Raw genomic sequence first — 23,125 nt, forward strand, 5'->3', positions numbered from 1 at the left:
AAAACCCTTTATTTACTTCTTGGCTAGTAGCTGCCATTATAGTTACCAGGCAATGCTGCGACAGACGGGCACACTGGCACTGTGGTTGGTGATATGTGCCCTGGCTCAGTATGGAACTACCCCCTGTGCCCCCGGAGTGCAGCATAAAACCACGTGCCAAGTCTTCCGTGGATCAGTTTCAGTGTGAATCCGCATTAGATGGGGAGATCCAGCGCACCCCAAGATGGGGGACGCTAATAGAAGCCACCAGTCAGTGTGCATTTGGGGCTCTTGTATAGCTGGGTGGCGCCCCCTACGGGTGGTGTAGTGACAGCCATGTTTTTTGCTACCATACTGATCAGTATTCTGAAGAAAACGAGTCGAACTCTTTAGGGTTTGTAGCGCTTTAGTGGCTTACGAAGGGAAGTCCTGGATATACGGCGGCGGCAGCGCAGCGAGGGAGTTAAAGCCTGATGTCATTCCTTCACCTCCATCTGGTCCTGGTAGCAGAAGCAGCTGTTCCTCACCCGTCTGGGAGTGCCAGACTCCTCTGGTAGCTGCTGGATGTAATTACAGTGGAAAATCACTCCCCGCAAAGTCCTCAAAAACGCCTCTGAACCGCTTCCCGGCCATTCTTGGGCAAACGTCTACAAATCCCATGTAATATGTGACAGCTCTCTCCTGTTATGGGCAGGGTCCGCGCTCCGGGTCATGACGTCCCCGTCCAAGTGCTAAACACGGATTACTGGCCGTAGACTCTCACCCGCTTAGTCGCTGCTTAGGAATAGAAAAACCCTTTCATCTGCCCTCAAACTTATCGGCTTTCACTGCTGGGCGATGCTCATGCCTTTTCCAGGCCACTCGCACTCATCAAATAAGCCCAGCTAATGGGAGCATTACATCAGGGAATTGCTTTGTAGGCAGTTGTCCTCGTTCTGTTGATTGCAATGAAGAATGATCTTCCCTCGCCTACGGTGCCGATTCCTTCAAGGGAAGGTTTACCAATTTGTAGCAGCCGAGGTGCCGTTGCTGATACTAACGAACTTGTAGCATTATTGCTAGTGTAGCCCTTTAATTAAAAGTGTATCCCATTTACTCCGCAGCGACTGTTTGACTTGCTCCTTAAACCGTTGCTATAAAGTTGGGTTGTGGTGACAGCAGAAACTTCTGACTCCTCAGCTTTTCTACATGGACTCCCAACTCCTTCATAAATAACTTGTGTATACTAATTAGTCCTACATTTGCTGTAGTGAAATGCTGACCTCTGGCGAAGTACTCGTTCACATTAGTGCTTTTCCCGTTTGCCGAACAATAGCAAAAGTGGACGTTATTATGATGCATGCGCCTTTTTACGGTGCTGCATCAGAAGCCTGGCCAGCGGGGATCGGAGAAACCGCCTTTCCCAGCTGTTAAATCTTTTACATGCCGCAGTCAGTGTCACCGTGGCATGTCAAGGACTGACACAAGAAGGAGGCTCCCTCTGTCACCCATCGGCCCACCGATATGTGATGGCGGGGTTGCTATGGAACCCAGAGCCTTGACTATAGCCTTAGTCTGTCCGCTATGGGGGCCTATGTGGCTTGGGCTCTCGAAAAATAAATGGACTAAAAATTGCAAACACGGCTGCATGTAGTAGGTACATGGACGGACATATATTCCTGTTTTGTTCATATGAATCTCAGCTGTGACTTGGTGTCCCTGCTCTGGTCCTATTATTACTTTGGTAATGGCCATCGCTGTCCCGCCCTGCGATCCCCTGCTGTCTGTGGGAAGCCTGAGCCCCAGGCTTTATTCTCAAGCATTCCTACATTCGGATATATCCCCCTGCTGGCACGGTGCCTAATTGATCCGCTAGTTTTTATTTCCCATTTGGAACGAGTCGAGGAGTGGACGTCCTTGAGCTCAGTGACATCTAGAGCACGGCTCCGGGTGACACCACCTTGGGGGCAGAGGATGTGTCAACCGGAGGATAGGCCAGTAGTAGAGCCGGAGCGAAGAGAGAGGCACACGGAGCATGAGCGCCTACAGCAGACGGCCCTCTCACAACCCAATGCCTGAGCTACTGTGACACTCAGCAGAGACCTTGGAGAGAAGGCAGTAGGGCTGGAATCAACACTGCAAATATTTGCTATTTGGGACTGTGGATAGCCAGGCACAGGATCATATGGCCGCAGTGGCTGCCAGTAGTCACCCATGTATGAGCTGGCCACTCATTGTCAAAACAGCCCCCCCACCCCCACAACTTCATTCCATGAGGTGGAATGAAACTGTGTGATTGTAACAGTGTTATAAGTAAATAGTTACCATATTGGAGCAAAAGGAGCATTTGTGAAGAACTGACCCCTCTTAAAGAGGCTCTAGTACCCTGTTGTACCGCCTATAGCTTGGATACAAGATGTGATATGGGCGGGCATGGAGGCTTTAGTACCCTGCTGTGCTGCCTCCAGCTTGGATACAAGATGTGATACAGCTGGGCATGGAGCCTGGTCGCCCCCGCGGTGCCGTCACACATCCACTGGTCCCAACACCCGCTAACAGTCTGGTCAGACGCTGCTCTCTACTGGTGGTCTGTTGGGGTCCTGAGCCCAATCACCTTGTGTGCCCTCACACATCCACTGGTCCCAACACCTCCTAACAGTCTGGTCAGATGCTCCTCTCTACTGGTGTTCTGTTGGGGGTCCTGAGCCCGGTCACCTTGCGTGCCCTCACACATCCACTGGTCCCAACACCTCCTAACAGTCTGGTCAGATGCTCCTCTCTATTGGTGGTCTGTTGGGGGTCCTGAGCCCGGTCACCTTGCGTGCCCTCATGTATCCACTGGTCCCAACACCCCTGAACAGTCTGGTCAGACGCTGCTCTCTACTGGTGGTCTGTTGGGGGTCCTGAGCCCAATCACCTTGTGTGCCCTCACACATCCACTGGTCCCAACACCTCCTAACAGTCTGGTCAGATGCTCCTCTCTGTTGGGGGTCCTGAGCCCGGTCACCTTGCATGCCCTCATGTATCCACTGGTCCCAACACCCCTGAACAGTCTGGTCAGACGCTGCTCTCTACTGGTGGTCTGTTGGGGGTCCTGAGCCCAATCACCTTGTGTGCCCTCAATCATCCACTGGTCCCAACACCTAATAGTCTGGTCAGATGCTCCTCTCTATTGGTGGTCTGTTGGGGGTCCTGAGCCTGGTCACCTTGCGTGCCCTCATGTATCCACTGGTCCCAACACCCCCTAACAGTCTGGTCAGACGCTCCTCTCTACTGGTGGTCTGTTGGGGGTCCTGAGCCTGGTCGCCCTGTGTGTCCTCACACACCTACTGGTCCCAACACCTCCTAACAGTCTGGTCAGACGCTCCTCTCTACTGGTGGTCTGTAGGGGGCGTCCTGAGCCTGATCACCTTGTGTGCCCTCACACATCCACTGGTCCCAAGACCTCCTAACAGTCTGGTCAGTCGCTCCTCTCTACTGGTGATCTGTAGGGGGCGTCCTGAGCCCGGTCACCTTGTGTGCCCTCACACATCCACTGGTCCCAACATCCGCTAACAGTCTGGCCAGAACGGCCCGGAGGGGGACAATTCGTCGATACGACCATCCAGCTTCTCACATCCCAATAATGCACCCCTCTCAGACTCTGGTAACGGGGTGAAATCTCTTCTCTGCGTCGTAGAGGCGTCTAGTGGTCAACAAGCTCTACACAAGCGGAAGAAGAGGTCACTACACACAAGGAGCCTCCAAGAGCCTTTTATAGGCCAAAGAGGGAACCACTATTAGGGTGTCAGGTGACAAGACCGTTCATCTAATCACCACAACTCTCATCATTTGTATATCTGCCTGAGATGGAACCGCAGGACGGGTTTTGGAGCAAAATCACAGCTGCTTGTAGGGGTGGACTTCTTTTTTTTGACTGTGTATAACGGTTTTCCGCAGTCCAGGGATTTGCTTTTTATGCACCTCCGGTGACTTATTGATTAGCTGTCCCCCAGGATATAGAAGTGAACGAGTGTTAGCTTTGTTAAAGGGGTCTTCCAAGGATGTACTACTGATGACATATCCTTAGAATAGGTCATCAATACTCGATTGGCTGGGGTCCGTCGCTTGTGACCCCCAACCGGTCAGCTGAATGGGGGCACGCTGTCAGCACCGCAAATACACAGAAGCCAGAGTGGGAACAGCGGAAGTCTCTGCACCGACCTCCATATAGTGGCCGGCGTTTGTAACTGCAGGCACGGCTCTCATCGAAATCAACGCGAGCTGTTTGGTGATTAGAAACTCCCTCCACAGCCCCCAGTCTGCACACACCATTGGGCAGTGGGCAGCACATTTGCGTGTGATTAGTGAGTTTCTTGGCATATTTGCAGCTGTGGCATACTGAGCCCCCCCCCCCCCCCCCCCCCCCCCGCACCGCCGGCACATGGCTTCACTTAGGAAACAGAAGCAGAATTGCACAATGCGGAGTGGATGCGCACACCTGGTCCCAGCGGGGGGCGCCAGCAATTGTCACTCACAGTGCCCAGCGATTGCCCAACTCATTTCCCATGGAGCTTGTTCTTTAAAGGGACAGTGTTCAGCCTGATCTCCATGTGCTCTGCAGGTGGCTGCACTCTATTTTCCTCTGTTATCAGTAATGTCAGGTTGTGGGCTGACTTGAAGTATTCAAAAGGGTGCAAGATGGGACCGTACAGACTACAAGTCCCAGCACAACCTGAAGTAATTAAGCAGCTGGAGGCGCTGCGTCGTCATCCTCTGTGATCTATAAAGCGTCGGCTCCAACCTCTGGGACTGTTTGGTCACCTTCGTGGACTGACTAAAGATGGCAGAAGTACCACCCTGTCAGTGCTGGTCAGAACCCACCACAAGGCCCGTGCCCGTCTACAGGGTAAGTGGAGACCATGGCTATATGTCCCGTTCGTCTCATCGCTGCTGCGTCTTCCTCCTCGGCTGCTCGTCTTATTTTTAGGTCGCTTTGTTTAATTAATAGGCCGTGGAAATGAATTCTTTGAACATCCTGTGATCATAAGTCCAGCGCCAGCTTTGTGCGACATAGTGACTATCTAGAGAGAGTGCCGCCCTCCCGTCCCACGCCCAATAATGGATTCTCCGTCTGATGCTTTGTTTCATTGTGGCCCAATAATACATTGGGATTCCCAGCTGCGGCCCTACGAGGCGTCCGACAGCAGCATCCGAAGTGATTGACGGGAAAGGGGACATTGTGTCCACCTAGCCCCCCCCCAAATAACAGACGTTCTGTAAGGGTGCATCAACCCACAGCAGGTTGGCCACGAGTGAACAGGCCCTGAGGGGTCATTCACACGGCAAAAGGTTGCAGCACGTTTCGTCACATCAGACCCATGATGTATCAGTAGAGCATTAGCTTAGAAGGCTGTACCATTTCTACCTGCTAGGTGGAGAAGTTACATTTTAACATTCACTTCTTTAGTTAAATGAATAAGCTGAAGACCTTAAATATTCAGTCAGGAGGATGAGCGGTGATCTCCTCTTTGGTACCTGTGTGACAGGAGCTGTGTGATCATCATCAGTAAGTGTGACAGGAGTGTCTGTGTCCCCCTATAGGCAGTTTCTGTGGTAGATCCATGTAACTGCATCACACAGACTGTGAAACTGACTAGAAAATGAATCCATAATCCCAATCAGGTCAGAACGGAGATCACATGACCATCTGAGGGAAAAGAGGCCGAGCGCTTCCGATAGGAGTAACTAACCAAGGTAACACCGGGGGATAGCTGCATACCGAAGGAGGAAAAAACCTTTGCCCTAATCGCCTATATAGACATAGTGACATCTGTCGCCGCTAGGCTCTTATGTTAACCCCTTCACTGACAGTGTTTGTCCTAAATGACCACATACGTTTTAGTGATTTTAGTCAATGGGGTCCGTCAGGCACTGCTTTTCTATCCTGATGGATCTGTTCCAGCTGGCATTCTGTTTAAGACCGACTGAAGCCTAAGCCCATCTTGGCTTAGTCCTGCTCAGGTAGTCGAGAGCTTGTTGCAGTAAGCCAAACTCTTACCTACACCGATAACTTGTGACAAACCACAGCGGTTTCAGCGGGACTAGGTGAGGTCAGGTTTTGGTAATAAATGGACTTTCCCATTCACTTATAGCAAGCAGAGATCTTGAATAGTAAGGAACTGAAGCACAAAGTATATCCTTTAATCGCTGACTGTCCCATAGTTGTATTTGCCCCAAGTTCTCCTGAAGAGGCTGGAGAACAGTTGTTGTAATCTTCAAGGGTCTCCATCACAGGCTCATGCCTGAGTCGGGGCGGATAGGCTAATCACCCCGTGTATGTGTTATCCTAAAACACTGGGGTCTTTTCAGAATGAAGACACCTTGAGGTTTTACTTGAGCCCTAAGTCATCTTGGCTTCTCCCTACCGGCAGCATGAAGACTTGACGGCTCTCCCCTGATGATATAGGCTGCTGGCCGGGAGAGGCTAGCGCAGCCCGCCTACGTGACTCGGAGCTCTACTCTGGACCAAACTTCAAAGTGTGTTTATTCTGAAACGCCGCAGCGTTTCCAACTAAAAGGTACACGGGGTGATGAGCGTTTCTGACCGGGGTTCAGGCGGTGTCAACCTGGTGACAATCCCTTCAATGACAGATGAAGCCTTGTAAAGTAAGCGAAGCGCGTGCAGACGTTTACAATCTGTTCCTGTTTATCAGAGGTCTGGCTTACGGGCCTAGTAAAAACCGGTATGTCGCGAACAACATCTTCTGGCGTTCCTGTGGTCGCGGTTTATGTGTTTGCAGATTACATCATTACCAGATCAGCCCACGACTACTATGCAACAGTCAGTGCCAACTGATACATTGTAACAAACTAGATGAGGGCTGGACAAGGGTTTGTGGTTCGGGTATGTTAGAGGTTGTCTGACAAAGACCTAGGTGTCCACAGGAGAAGTGTGACAGCTGGGACCCCCGCTAGTCACTAGAACTGGGTCAGAGCCCCTGTATCTCCACTCCCTGCACGACTGCAGTGAGGAGGAGTGTGAATGGAAGCGGTGGTCATATGTGCGCCCGGCCACTTCATTCCTTATCCCTGAGGGAAGCAGCCAAGCACACCATAGACATTGAGTGAACGACGTGGTGCACGCGTTACCACCACTCCTGTGAGGCACAAGGTGCTTGGGATCCAGGTCTAGTGATCGCAAGACTTCCAAAAATCAGGATAGGTGATGGGACATGGGACCACCCCGTTTTAAGAAAGGAGAAACAAACGTTTATGATGGCGCATCTTTGGAGGAACTTAACCTAGAATTTAACTAGGATAGGGTTGATGATAGTTTAGGGGAAAGAAGCAGCAGGTGGAGCTGTAGCCGGGGGTGGAGCCTAACACCACTCTGTCAGACTGAACAGTGTGGTGGAAAGTGTCGCCGCCTCCTCCTTCAGGTTTCCATCAACTTGTTAAAATAAGATTTTGGGGCCAGTTTCTCAGAGACTGTGTGGACAGCAGCCATGTGTGTGTTTGTTTTTTTGTTTACATTTCCATGACAATCCTTTAAAAGAGGGGGTAACTTGTAATTTTGGTGCAACCAATCTATAAGGCTGCCGCCGATCCTGAGAATGTGAGTCCCATGTCCCCTAACTGCAACCCCCTGTCTTCCGTAGGAGACTGAATGCAGTGCTGGTCGCGCAAGTGTGCTGCTGCTCCATTCACTTTCAGTGGGATTGTGAAAGTAGCCGAGTGGCAAGCGCCCGCTTACTTCAGTCCGTCCCACTGAAATGAATGGAGCTCCATTTGCAGTGACGTCCCTGTGGGCGGGAAATGCAGGGGATACGGGGCCCGCGTTTCCAGATTCGCTGGGGATCCCAGTGATGAGACCCTTACTAATCGGCAAGGTATCCCCCCTGTGGAGAAGGGCTAACTCGTAATTCTGGTGCAATCCCTTCAGGTCTGTGAATACACAGAATTTTCACGGACCGGAACGCGACATATTCAGTGCGTATTTTAATAATCTTTTGGGAGTGCCTTACCGCTGCTTATTTACGCGTGCAAAAAACACGCAAGAAGGTCGAATAGATTTCTCCTTCCTTCCTGTGTAGATGTATGTATCACTTACACAGTCTCACTGGGCCATTTCAGTCCTTAATACCGGGAGAGGTAACATCTCTCCTTAGGGAGAGAACCAAGAAGGAGAGTGAGGAGACTTATAAGGCCATGCATGCTCCTCTGGGAAATATGCAAATAAGGAAGATGGAACAGTATATATGCAGCGCCACCTATTGGATGGCAGCATTCTTGCAAATCAATGTCCTACTTTTTATACAGGTCTTTGAAACTATGATTGTGAATTCTACGGCGCAAATAGGACATGCAGGTCTGAATATAAGTGCAGATCAGTGGGGTTGGCAGCATTGTATCCTAGGCTGAATACAGTTCTGTGCATTTGCTGACTGCAAGCAGAGATGTGGAAAAGGTTACAGACTTTAAAGTGAAGTATATTCGAGTTGTTGAACTTATTTAGAGAATCCCTCTAAGTTGGCATTGCAGTGAAGAATGAGCCCCTGGCCGTCAGCAGGGCAGCGAGGGCGATACACGGTTGGGTAGTTCTAGGATTTCGGGAGGTGGTTGTCTGCAGATTACAGTGTTATGAATGTAGCATTGTGCTGCAGATCAGGGCTGTGTGATGTGGGAACCTCTGCTAGTGAAGGTCAGGGGGATGAATGCATTGTTCCCGCCCGCACGCCCTGCGCATATTTCTCAGCGTACACACATACACAGTAGGCTTGTTTTGCATGTTGGTGTTGACATCTGCTGGCGCAGGTTCGTCCTATCTCCGAGCGGCAGCACATACCTGTACGTCACTGATCTGGCCAGCGCACACTGCTCCATTCATGTGCTGTATACTGGCGCTCCTTACCACCGTAGCGCCCCCGCCTGATAACGGGCTGCACAGGTTATATCATAAGGGGGAGATGATGGACACACAGAAGCACAGTCTGTCACACTGCAGTAGGGTGGCAGTTGTACAATGTAGTGCACCATGCAAACCATTAGACCAGGCGGGCTGTCCCATACTATCCTTGTGTACCTGACAGCACCGACACCCTGCCTTCGGCTGGGCACTGCTGTTGGCACCTGCCCTTTCAGCTCTGTATTAGTACTGCTTATCAGTGATTTCTGTATGCATTTGATCCCTTTCCAGTGACTTGTCAGTCCAGCTCTCAGGGCTGCAGCTTGGACACCCAGTTATCAGGGCTGGATGGTGAAGGCTCTGCTGCACGGCTCGTTACTGTACGGTTATCAGGGCTGTATGGTGAAGGCTCTGCTGCACGGCTCGTTACTGTACGGTTATCAGGGCTGTATGGTGAAGGCTCTGCTGCACGGCTCGTTACTGTACAGTTATCAGGGCTGGATGGTGAAGGCTCTGCTGCACGGCTCGTTACTGTACAGTTATCAGGGCTGGATGGTGAAGGCTCTGCTGCACGGCTCGTTACTGTACAGTTATCAGGGCTGGATGGTGAAGGCTCTGCTGCACGGCTCGTTACTGTACAGTTATCAGGGCTGGATGGTGAAGGCTCTGCTGCACGGCTCGTTACTGTACAGATATCAGGGCTGGATGGTGAAGGCTCTACTGCACGGCTCGTTACTGTACAGTTATCAGGGCTGGATGGTGAAGGCTCTGCCGCACGGCTCGTTACTGTACAGTTATCAGGGCTGGATGGTGAAGGCTCTGCCGCACGGCTCGTTACTGTACAGTTATCAGGGCTGGATGGTGAAGGCTCTGCCGCACGGCTCGTTACTGTACAGTTATCAGGGCTGGATGATGAAGGCTCTACTGCACGGCTCGTTTCTGTACAGTTATCAGGGCTGGATGATGAAGGCTCTACTGCACGGCTCGTTTCTGTACAGTTATCAGGGCTGTATGGTAAAGGCTCTGCTGCACGGCTCGTTACTGTACAGTTATCAGGGTGGTATGGTGAAGGCTCTGCTGCATGGCTCGTTACCGTACAGTTATCAGGGCTGTATGGTGAAGGCTCTGCTGCACGGCTCGTTACTGTACAGTTATCAGGGCTGGATGGTGAAGGCTCTGCTGCACGGCTCGTTACTGTACGGTTATCAGGGTGGTATGGTGAAGGCTCTACTGCACGGCTCGTTACTGGACAGTTATCAGGGTGGTATGGTGAAGGCTCTGCTGCACGGCTCGTTACTGTACAGTTATCAGGGCTGGATGGTGAAGGCTGTGCTGCACGGCTCATTACTGTACAGTTATCAGGGCTGGATGGTGAAGGCTCTACTGCACGGCTCGTTACTGTACAGTTATCAGGGTGGTATGGTGAAGGCTCTGCTGCACGGCTCGTTACTGTACAGTTATCAGGGCTGGATGGTGAAGGCTCTACCGCACGGCTCGTTACTGGACAGTTATCAGGGTGGTATGGTGAAGGCTCTGCTGCACGGCTCGTTACTGGACAGTTATCAGGGCTGTATGGTGAAGGTTGTGCTGCACGGCTCGTTACTGTACAGTTATCAGGGCTGGATGGTGAAGGCTCTGCTGCACGGCTCGTTACTGTACGGTTATCAGGGCTGTATGGTGAAGGCTCTGCTGCACGGCTCGTTACTGTACAGTTATCAGGGCTGGATTGTGAAGGCTCTGCTGCACGGCTCGTTACTGTACAGTTATCAGGGCTGTATGGTGAAGGCTCTGCTGCACGGCTCCTTACTGTACAGTTATCAGGGCTGGATGGTGAAGTCTCTGCTGCACGGCTCGTTACTGTACGGTTATCAGGGCTGTATGGTGAAGGCTCTGCTGCACGGCTCGTTACTGTACAGTTATCAGGGCTGGATGGTGAAGGCTCTACTGCACGGCTCGTTACTGTACAGTTATCAGGGCTGGATGGTAAAGGCTCTGCTGCACGGCTCGTTACTGTACAGTTATCAGGGTGGTATGGTGAAGGCTCTGCCGCACGGCTCGTTACTGTACAGTTATCAGGGCTGGATGGTGAAGGCTCTGCCGCACGGCTCGTTACTGTACAGTTATCAGGGCTGTATGGTGAAGGCTCTACCGCACGGCTCGTTACTGGACAGTTATCAGGGCTGGATGGTAAAGGCTCTGCTGCACGGCTCGTTACTGTACAGTTATCAGGGTGGTATGGTGAAGGCTCTGCTGCACGGCTCATTACTGTACAGTTATCAGGGCTGTATGGTGAAGTCTTTGCTGCACGGCTCGTTACTGTACGGTTATCAGGACTGGATGGTGAAGGCTCTGCTGCACGGCTCGTTACTGTACAGTTATCAGGGCTGTATGGTGAAGGCTCTGCTGCACGGCTCGTTACTGGACAGTTATCAGGGCTGTATGGTGAAGGCTCTGCTGCACAGCTCGTTACTGGACAGTTATCAGGGCTGTATGGTGAAGGCTCTGCTGCACGGCTCATTACTGTACAGTTATCAGGGCTGGATGGTGAAGGCTCTGCTGCACGGCTCGTTACTGTACAGTTATCAGGGCTGTATGGTGAAGGCTCTGCTGCACGGCTCGTTACTGTACAGTTATCAGGGCTGGATGGTGAAGGCTCTGCCGCACGGCTCGTTTCTGTACAGTTATCAGGGCTGTATGGTGAAGGCTCTGCTGCACGGCTCGTTACTGTACAGTTATCAGGGCTGGATGGTGAAGGCTCTGCTGCACGGCTCGTTACTGTACAGTTATCAGGGCTGTATGGTGAAGGCTCTGCTGCACGGCTCGTTTACTGTACAGTTATCAGGGCTGTATGGTGAAGGCTCTGTGCACGGCTCGTTACTGTACAGTTATCAGGGCTGTATGGTAAAGGCTCTGCCGCACGGCTCGTTACTGTACAGTTATCAGGGCTGGATGGTGAAGGCTCTGCTGCACGGCTCGTTACTGTACAGTTATCAGGGCTGGATGGTGAAGGCTCTGCCGCACGGCTCGTTACTGTACAGTTATCAGGGCTGGATGGTGAAGGCTCTACCGCACGGCTCGTTACTGTACAGTTATCAGGGCTGGATGGTGAAGGCTCTGCCGCACGGCTCGTTACTGTACAGTAAAGGCCCTTTGACATGATGAATATCGATCACAAAATAGTTTAAATGAGTGAAAATAAACACTTATTGTTCAGTGTAACCGCAGGCAAGGATCGGACGTTAAACAGTTTGCTTTTTGTTCATTTTATGTAGGGTACGTATATTGGTGAAACTACAGTTCACAGGAAGCTCTAGTACCCTGTTGTACCGCCTCTAGCTTGGATACAAGATGTGATACCAGCAGGCATGGAGGCTCTAGTACCCTGTTGTACCACCTCTAGCTTGGATACAAGATGTGATACCGGCAGGCATGGAGGCTCTAGTAGCCTGTTGTACCACCTCTAGCTTGGATACAAGATGTGATACCGGCAGGCATGGAGGCTCTAGTACCCTGTTGTACCACCTCTAGCTTGGATACAAGATGTGATACGAGCGGGCATGGAGGCTCTAGTACCCTGTAGTACTGCCTCTAGCTTGGATACAAGATGTGATACCGGCAGGCATGGAGGCTCTAGTATCCTGTTGTACTGCCTCTAGCTTGGATACAAGATGTGATACGGGTGGGCATGGAGGTTCTAGTACCCTGTTGTACTTCCTCTAGCTTGGACTGGTGGTCTGTCCAGGCATCTGGAGCCTGTTTGCTATTTGTTGGTGCCCCCATGCATCCAATGGTCCCAACACCTCCTAACAGTCTGGTCAGAACGGCCCGGGTGGGGGCACAATTCATGGAAAGGACCATCCTGCTTCTCTATTTCCAATGATGCGCCCCTCTCAGTCTCTAACTGGGTGAACATTGGGTGTGTCATAGTCAAGTGGTCAGTGATCTCTCATTAAGGGGTCCCCTACACACAAGTGGCCCAGAGAGCTGCTTTATAGGGCAATGGAGGAGGCACTTCTGCCTGGGCCCACATGTAATGCACTACATAGCGGATTTCCTATGTATACAACGGTATAGAAAAGAGGGGGGATTCTGTGCTGAAGCGGCATCAATATGTATTGAGCGGGTCTTCTCGGGCCATGTGATGGGCACAGCTGCGAGGCTCCTTAAAGTAATACTTTTTGAACTTGAAGTAATCGTCCTAAAATGAGCCTTTGTGTCCATCATTTGGCAGGGAAAAATTTTTATCCTCTTGAAGTAAGCAGCAAGAATTTTTAGTTTTTGACAGCAAGCAGAGATCTTGAAAGCTGTATAGATATTATATTGGAAAGTGATCTAGCATGGCATACGAAGAACACATGATTTACTGAATTTGTAATGTCGGCAACTAGTCTGTGGGGTGGGAAGGGTTAACATGGCTTCAGCATGGATGGAACGTCAAATCAAAGTGGCCGGCCTGGGGCCATCAGAACCGGGTCCAACTGGATGGAGCGCGCCCCTGGATGAGTTGGGTGAAGGGCGAGTGCGGCTGTGATTGAGGAGAGAGCAGCGTCTGCCGGGTAAGTCCTCTCGCACAGAATGGCCTTATAAGGACACAGACGGATCCGCGATGCTGGAGGAATCTGAACTTTTTTGTGTGCGCTTCAAGCAGACAGATTAGTTATTTTGGGTATAAGGTCGTGTTCCAATTACACCCGCCTTTCCAGGCATTTGATTTGGGGAAATTTAGAGGAATGGGGGGGGGGGGGATATTAACCCCTGGCTGACTGCATTAACGGTCTTAAGTCATTGACCCACGTACCAAGCTTCATGCCCCAAAGTTTGGAATATATGTGATACACGAGTGTCCTGACCCGCACCGTGGCAGGGAGGTGGACCGCCAGCGACCCTCCATACATCCCAGTCTCCAGTGACTTCCCCTCACATAGTCCTGACGTCTGCTTCTCATTGAGCCGTTGTCAGCACATTTCAATGTCTTGCTCCCTATATGACGTCTTCCCTTAGCAAAGGAGGAGCCCGTCTGAGTTTACTTACACACTTAAGACTGTCAATGTCAAAAATGCCTCCGATTCCTGTCCAAAAAGTTAGCTTTTTTACCTAAACGCGTGCACCTACTGTGCTATGAAAAAGTGGCACAACTTATTTTTCCATGATGCTAGTTTCTGTTGAGTGACGTCATCTGCAGGGGTGCATCACCTCATTTACTGGGGGGCGAGCTTGGGGGACAGCAGCAAATCAGACAGGAAGGGGAAAAAGTGCAACCTTGTCAGTCCAAGAGAGCAATTGGCTAGTGCAACTGAAAGTCTAAGCTAATTTCACTCGGGCGAGCACAATATTGGGACGTTAAACGGGCAAGGTACCCGCCGATGTGTCCAAAACACCTCCTATCGCTTTTAGCCGTGCTGGAGGATCCGCAGGTGTTCCCCATGTGCAGCTCGCACACCGTGCAGGGTGTTTTCTGGCCCCGTTAAATACACAGGGAACGCCAAAAGGTGGGACATGACGCGATTTCCCCCCCTTGCAACGCACAACCTCATGGGATTTTCTCGGCCGTGTGACAACTCTCTATGGCTCATGAGCGGAGAAGGCAACCAGTCTGGCATTTGGTCAACTTGCTTAAAGGGATAGTTCACTTATGGGGCGTTTTATTTTTTTTCCCCAAGCCTTCACACATCCACTGGATGGATCAAAACTGTTATTGGGGGTCCGACTGCTGGGACCCCCACCGTTCCCAAGAACAAGGATTCACTCTTCCACGTCCTCCATGCTGCCATCTTTACAAGTGAGTAGGAGATTAGAGCGCAGGTCCCACTTAGACAGTGCTGCTCTATTCATTTTACAAGGAGACTATTGGAGACGGTCGAGTGCAAAGCTCTCGGCTACTTCCATTAGCCCCATTGAAATGATTAAAGTGGTCCGCACACAAGTGCTACTCTGTGTTCCATTAACTGTGGGTGGGAGAAGCAACATGGAAGTGAGGAGAAGGAAAGAAATGGGGCTCCTATTCTTGGGATCGGTGGGGGTCCCAGCATTGGATCCCCCATGATCTAGAACATTTCAGCAGTTCTATGGATGGGTGAAACATGTTCCATAACTGGAGTATCCCTTTTAAGGCCGGTTTCACATCATGCGATGTGAGAGTGAGTGAAAACGCAGAATTATGGAACCAATGATTTTCAGTGGTTTACTTCCCCTTTTTTGATGATTTCACTCATGCAGTGTTGCATGAAAAAAAATAGCATTATGCGCCATCTTTCTGCGTTTTTGCTTTTTTTAAATCTCCCATGGTTCCTTATGGGGCCTCCTTTTTATCGCATCACAAAGCACGAACTTGCGATTTTTCGTTCGATGTGGTGTTAGCATTAGAAAGTAGTGTTGACTTTCGCACTAGGTGCTAGTGGAGAAAGGGTGATATCTGAGGCTTCCCATAGACGTCTGTGGGGAGGAGGGAGCTTCTGAAGGGAGATACTGCTGTAGCTTCTAGTAAATGATTTACTGTCTCACTGCTTCTGAAATTGCGCTTACACTGCTCAGTGCTGCTGTATAGTGTCCATTATGTTAATTCTGAGGGTGTGCTAGACAGAGATAGGAGAGCAGGGTATCTTCTTTATGTGTGTAGTGTATGGAGACGTCATAGCAGCAGTCTACACTCACCAACTTGAGGAAGACAGAGCCTGCAGATGGGAGAAGTGGTAATACATTGCGGTTACAAGGCATATAGTGTTATACCTGTAGTAGTACCCGCCGCGCAGTATTAAAGTATTATTAGTAGCAGTGTTCTGCGCACAGTGTTGTATATGTAGGTCATTAGACTATCACTGTTATGGCAGTACTATTTAGGTCATTCGCTAGTTGTTATGCCGCCGTATTACTCCCTGGGGAAAGATTTCAGCTTGGTTTAACTCGGCTGATGCCAGTTAAAGAGCGGCATTCTAGTATCCCAATATTGTATGCGTGTGCGATACGGACCATCCAATGAGAGGACATTACATTCCGGCTGTAGATTATACTTAATTGGCTTTAATCACTATACTAATGAATATTTTTCCTAATTGCATGCGGTCCTTTCCTGTGCGTTGGCATGACCTCTCTCGTTGGCTTGTCTTCTCCGTGTCTCTGACTCCGCAGAGCATTCCAGGGTGAAATACAGGCAAGAGACTGGGACCGAGACTGGGACTACATGGTGGTCAGCCCTACCCCGAGTCCGGCTGTGGATTTGTACATTACATCTTTGGGTGGGGTTGGAGGAAATGCCTGATGTTCACAAAGCCTCCGGCATTGCTGGAATGGTTAGTGAGATCTCACACTCTGCGGCCATCCATCATCTTCACTCCTGTCTTATAAAGAGGTTCTTCCTCCTCCAAGACAACTTGACATACTGATCAGCAAGTTCTTCAACTTTGTTAGTTGTGATCCTGCTTGCTGTTAGTATGATTGCAGCCCCCCGTGTCTATGGATGGATGATAGCAGCGATATGCCGTGTGCAGACATGGCTCTACTAGAGGAACCTTACCGCCGATGGGACAGGAAACGTCTATGCTGGATGACCTTATGTACTCAAAGCCAATGGACCCGACTGTATGGGACCGGTCAGGACGAAAGCACGTGTTTGTGACCGTACACCCCTAGAATGGACCCTGTCTTATCAGCATGTCCTGCATCCCAAACCATGCCACATAAATCCCCCTTTACACAGGACGGTTACCCTGCAGATTGCTCATTAGCGTGAGCGGATTGCACGATAATTGTGCAGTGTGAACGCAGTCAGTGAAAGATGGAAAATAAATGGCTGATCGGATCTTTCATGCAGACCATAAAATCATCGTTGGTCTGACCCTGCATCGTTAAGTTTGAACAGGCAGTATTCACCTATGAACGACGGCCTGTTTACTGTGAATGCAGGCGGAGGGCCGCAACAGCCCCGACTCGCACCCCCTCCATCCAATGAGTGATGATCCTCCTGTGTAAAAGCACAGGAACGATCATTGCTTAAATGGATAGGAGTCATCCTTGGAGGTGCCGGACATAGTTCCGGAACTGCATGCTATTGGGTAAATGGGTTATGCCGATGCACACAAGCCACTCATCATGAAGCGCAGGGCATCGGTCTGTCTACAAAGGTGCATAGAGCGTTGTCATCGGACAGTTGAGAATGGAAGAACATTTAATGAGCAACAAATCATGCTGCTCCATCTACAAATCAGATGGATGTACCCAGGTGTGGAAGGTGATGGGGAACACCTTTTACCTGAGTGTGTTGTGCCAACAGGTAAGTACGGTGGAGGTTCAGTTCTGGTCTGCGGATGTGTTACATGGCATGGTCTTGGCCTGTTGGTTGTAGTGACAAGAACCATGACCATGGAGGTGTAATCTGACAATAATGTGCTGCTGACAATGTGGTAATACTCTGGCAATGGTCGGCCATACTTCCAACAAGACAACGTGCTTTGTCATATGTCCAGTGCTGTTTTAGATTGATTTGAGGGTATGGATGTTGCACAGAGTCCAACCTGAACCCTACTGAACGTCAATGGGATAAACTGGAATGCCGGTCAGGAAATGAGAACTGCATCCATCTTTGATACAACTCTGCAGATGCTTGCAGGATGAATGGAGGGAAATAACATCTGAAATGTACTGTTTCCTTGAAAATAAGACCCTGTCTTATATACATTTTTGCCCTAAAAGAGGCTAGGTCTTATTTTGGGGGGGATGTAGTATTATACTTACCTAGCAGGCTCAGTCCACATCCCTGAGCCACGGCACTGATTGGCCAATTCATAAATCCTGTCTCCACAACACTATGGCTGTGATTGGTACTCGAGCACTGCTCAGCCAATCAATGCAGCACTGGATGAACCCATCATATCCTTTGCATTGGCTAAGCAGCGCTCCATGGAACCAATCAATGCAACACTTGATAAACCAATGCGATGAATACTATAATACTGCCCCCTAAGTACAAGCATATAACTACAATAATACTGTCCTCTATGTACAAGAATATAACTACTATAATACTGCTCCCCTATGTACAAGAATATAACTACTATAATACTGCCTCTATGTACAAGAATATAACTACTATAATACTGCCTCTATGTACAAGAATATAACTACTATAATACTGCACCTATGTACAAGAATATAACTACTATAATACTGCCCCCAATGTACAGGAATATAACTACTATAATACTGCTCCCTATGTACAAGAATATAACTACTATAATACTGCCTCCTGTGTACAAGAATATAACTACTATAATACTGCTACCTATGTACAAGAATATAACTACTATAATACTGCTACCTATGTACAAGAATATAACTACTATAATACTGCCCCTTATGTACAAGAATATAACTACTATAATACTGCCCCCTATGTACAAGAATATAACTACCATAATACTGCCCCCTATGTACAAGAATATAACTACCATAATACTGCCTCCTATGTACAAAAATATAACAACTATAATACTGCCTCCTATGTACAAGAATATAACTACTATAATACTGCCCCCTATGTACAGGAATATATCTACTATAATACTGCTCCTATGTACAAGTAAATAACTGCTATAATACTGCCCCCTATGTACAAGTAAATAACTACTATAATACTGCCCCCTATGTCCAAGTAAATAACTACTATAATACTGCCCCCTATGTACAAGTAAATAACTACTATAATACTGCCCCCTATGTACAAGAATATAACTACTATAATACTGCCTCCTATGTACAAGAATATAACTACTATAATACTGCCTCCTATGTACAAGAATATAACTACTATAATACTGCCTCCTATGTACAAGAATATAACTTTTATAATACTGCCCCTATGTACAAGAATATAACTACTATAATACTGGCCCCTATGTACAAGAATATAACTACTATAATACTGCCCCCTATGTACAAGAATATAACTACTATAATACTGCTCCCCTATGTACAAGAATATAACTACTATAATACTGCTCCTATGTACAAGAATATAACTACTATAATACTGCTCCCCTGTGTACAAGAATATAACTACTATAATACTGCTCCCCTATGTACAAGAATATAACTACTATAATACTGCTCCCCTGTGTACAAGAATATAACTACTATAATACTGCTCCCTATGTACAAGAATATAACTACTGTAATACTGCCCCCTGTGTACAAGAATATAACTACTATAATACTTCCCCTATGTACAAGAATATAACTACTATAATACTGCTCCCTATGTACAAGAATATAACTACTATAATACTGCCTCCTATGTACAAGAATATAACTACTATAATACTGCCCCTATGTACAAGAATATAACTACTATACTACTGCTCCTATGTCCAAGAATATAGCTACTATAATACTGCCCCTATGTACAAGAATATAACTACTATAATACTGCCCCCTATGTCCAAGAATATACCTACTATAATACTGCCCATATGTACAAGAATATAACTACTATAATACTGCTCCCTATGTACAATAGTATAATTACTATAATACTGCTCCCTATGTACAAGAATATAACTACTGTAATACTGCCCCCTGTGTACAAGAATATAACTACTATAATACTTCCCCTATGTACAAGAATATAACTACTATAATACTGCTCCCTATGTACAAGAATATAACTACTATAATACTGCCTCCTATGTACAAGAATATAACTACTATAATACTGCCCCTATGTACAAGAATATAACTACTATACTACTGCTCCTATGTCCAAGAATATAGCTACTATAATACTGCCCCTATGTACAAGAATATAACTACTATAATACTGCCCCCTATGTCCAAGAATATACCTACTATAATACTGCCCATATGTACAAGAATATAACTACTATAATACTGCTCCCTATGTACAATAGTATAACTACTATAATACTGCTCCCTATGTACAATAGTATAACTACTATAATACTGCTCCCTATGTACAATAGTATAACTACTATAATACTGCCCCCTATGTACAAGAATATAACCACTATAATACTACTCCTATGTTATGTGGATGGATGTTCTGTATTTGTGGCCACACATCTCCTACGGTATGTAGAATGGTTATATTGTATGGACGTGGTAACATTGTAGTTTCGTCTTCCCCTGCATATGGATGAAGATTTCGGTTGTTCTCTTTGAAGCTACAGTTTTAGAATTGTCAGATGAGGGGGAATTAGAATAAAAATGGTGTCCGCTTTGTGTGTTAGTCTCTCACGGTCGGGCCATGTCATGTAACCAGGGATCCCTCTGCAGACTTTCATCTTCTGCACTCAAAGGCCGGGGAGCTCGATTACAATAATGAAAGCTTTCAGTGCTGCTGCCGAGGCGCACCCCCCTCCCATCTTGCTTTGTATTTCACTCCCTCCCCTTCCTAGCTTGCTCTGGTGAACCTTGTTGTAGGACTCCTTTCCAAGTTGGTCTCCATTTATATAAGGCTTTTGGCGGGTTCTCTGCAGCGTGACAGAGATCACGCTTGCCAGTATGGAAATGCTGCTACTTGCCTCCATGGACCTTCTAGAAGGAAGAATCCCATGTTTTATAGCAACTCATTGAAACTGTGATGCGCTGTGTACATCCTTCTGTGCATGACCGCAATGTGTAGCATCTGGTACCATTCGCCAAACCTGTTCGTCCAGTTGTGTTTGTGATCCGCACGGCTCCTGAACTGCTGCTTCCTCTGTGTGGTAGTAACTGATACCTGACCATCTTTAAGGCAACAGTTCATATGATGATGTACAGTGCACTATATGGCGTTTCTTCTATTTTACCCCTGATGACCAGTGAGGGGTCCTCATGGATTACTATCATTTGCACCATGTTCCATTGACTATACATGAATGGAACCACAGGGACTTGCATGGGACAGCGCATGGACACCCTTCTGTCCATTGCGTGAGCGTTGGTCATCCATGAAAATGTGTTGCATGGCAAACGCGATCACTCAGCGAACGTTTGTCCGATCATTGAGCCGTGTAAAAGCGTTTTCCCACCACCATTATCCTCTACTGTTATGAAATATCTGATTACTGAGGGTCTTGTCTATTGGGACCCCCCATTGATTCTGAGACCAGCCCCACCAAATGCCCTATATGAGTGTAGCAGCAGTGTGCTTGTGTTAGCGCTACTCCATTCACTTCTGTGGGGAGGAGGGAGATTGCCAAACGCATCTATCTCCACCTTTCCCTTGGAAGTGAATGTAGTGGTGGCTCAGCTAGCGCATTGCTGTTCCTATCGCAGGGGGTAATAGGGGGCGTTGTTCTCAGGGTCTCTGCTGCCTGATATTTATCTATCCTCTGGTTAGGAGGTAAATGTCTTTTGGGTAATAGAACTCCTTTAAAAGGACAGTCCGATGAAAATGCGTTTTTCCATCCCAGCCCCCCTCACCTGGTTGTTGTCACAGATTTCCTCTGTGTATTGCAGTCACTGCCATGCAGTGCTGCCACTTGTCTGATGCTTATCAAGCATTATCTTTATGGTGAGATGCTTTTTGTTTCACTTTCACATCAATTCAATGATGCATCAGCTCAAAATTAGCTGAGGCGATACCATTTCTCCCTCCTTGTGGACAGTTTAATTATCATTACCTTCTATGTTCACCTAAATAAGTTACAGACCATAAGTATACAGTCAGGAGGATGAGTTGTAATCTCCTCTATTATACCCATGTGACAGGAGCTGTGTGATCACCATCAGTAACTGTGATAGGAGTGCCTATATTTCCTTGTAGGTAGTTTCTGTGGTTGGTGCATGTAATTGCATCACACAGACTAAGAATCTGACTACAAGCTGAATACATAACCCCAAGTAGATCAGAGATGGTCAGAACTGAGATCACATGACCATCTGAGGGAAAAGGGGTTGGGAGCCTCACATAGAAATAACCAACCAAGAAAACACTGGCTCACTTATATATACTGGGGGGATAGCTACGTTATGGGTGACCCTTCAAGGAGCCGGAGTAGGCATAATTGTAAGACTGTGTCGATCTATTTGCCATTCAGTCATTTGAGGTGGGGAGATGAGTCGTTGGTCGCCATTACAGTGCCCATATATTCAGATGTGGGTTGGCTGTTGGTCTTAAATTGCGTTCTCGCTCATTGGACAGCCGCTGCCTTTCTCCTCTGACCTTGTTTTATCTGTACTGGGTTAATGCCCCATTTAGACGGGACGAGAGCTGTCTAAACAGCTGCATGGGCGCTGATGTCACCGCTAAGGTCGTTGGCGCTCGTGTAGATCGTTGAGACAAAGTTCGCCGCTTGATCTCGAGCTTCTTGCTGACTACTTTTTTAAAATTTCCATGGGCCGATTATCACCCAGTTGTGTTGCTTTGAGCCATAAGCGTCCTGTACAAGTAGCTATTTCCCATTCCTTCCGTATTATTGGCTCACTTTAGACCAGAGCCGCACGTGACTCGGTGAGATCCGTCGCCACATAATTGGGGTGACTCAGGGTATCTGAGCTATAGATAACACAATCAGCTCATTACGGACCTAAATAGTTTGGCCGTGCTCCATGCTGCCATAAGCCAATGATGTTCGGCTTCATTCACATGAGATGATGGTTGGAGTAACAGAAGACCTGATCAGCCTGTTAACAGGCCTCAGCTGATCACGTGCGCTTCTATAGTAGCTGGTCAGGGAAACTGTTTGGGCCGACGTTCATACCTGATCACTGACCCATGGAAAGGGCTTTCATGGGGTTGGACCACATTTTTTTTAAGTTAGCTGGGGAACAACTTGCTGATTGGTGGGAGTCTCGCCTATCTTGAGAGGGTAGGTGTTCCCGGTCTCCTCCCACCCCCTGCACCCCTTCAACAGAGCTCATCTATTTCGGCCAGCCCCATTGGAATGAATGGAACGATGACTGCACACAATCGGCCACCGCTCCCACTCATCATCGCCCCCTTGCAGAGACAGGAGAGGGTGACACAGGAGACCTGCTCTCCATATCGGCAGGGGTCTCAGCAGTGGGACCCCCACCGATCAAGTTTTTTTCAATTCTGTGGATAGGAGATAATTTGAAAGTCTGGTTGAACCCAATTAAGGGCCTTGTACAGCCTAAACGAGCGTCCAACCAAAAGTAATCAAAGGGAGGTACGGTATATGGTGGCCTAAACTATTAGGGGTTAGTACTGTAAAATGGTTGACCTTTCATCTGCTTGCGATCCCAATGGTGTAGGGTAGATTATCTTCTACACCCCCCCTGTAAAGTGATGCGTAAGCTTTGCAGGTATGGACATATGTGTATGGG

The 23,125-nt window shown here is 48.2% G+C and overlaps 1 protein-coding gene across 4 annotated transcripts in view; it reads left to right on the forward strand.

The window, feature by feature from the left end:
• MPRIP (myosin phosphatase Rho interacting protein) overlaps positions 1–23,125 on the forward strand; it is a 117,523-nt gene that overhangs the window by 35,826 nt on the left and 58,572 nt on the right. The window lies entirely within an intron of this gene.

The sequence above is a fragment of the Eleutherodactylus coqui genome, chromosome 8 (genome assembly GCF_035609145.1).
Source record: "Eleutherodactylus coqui strain aEleCoq1 chromosome 8, aEleCoq1.hap1, whole genome shotgun sequence".
Lineage (NCBI taxonomy): Eukaryota > Metazoa > Chordata > Amphibia > Anura > Eleutherodactylidae > Eleutherodactylus > Eleutherodactylus coqui.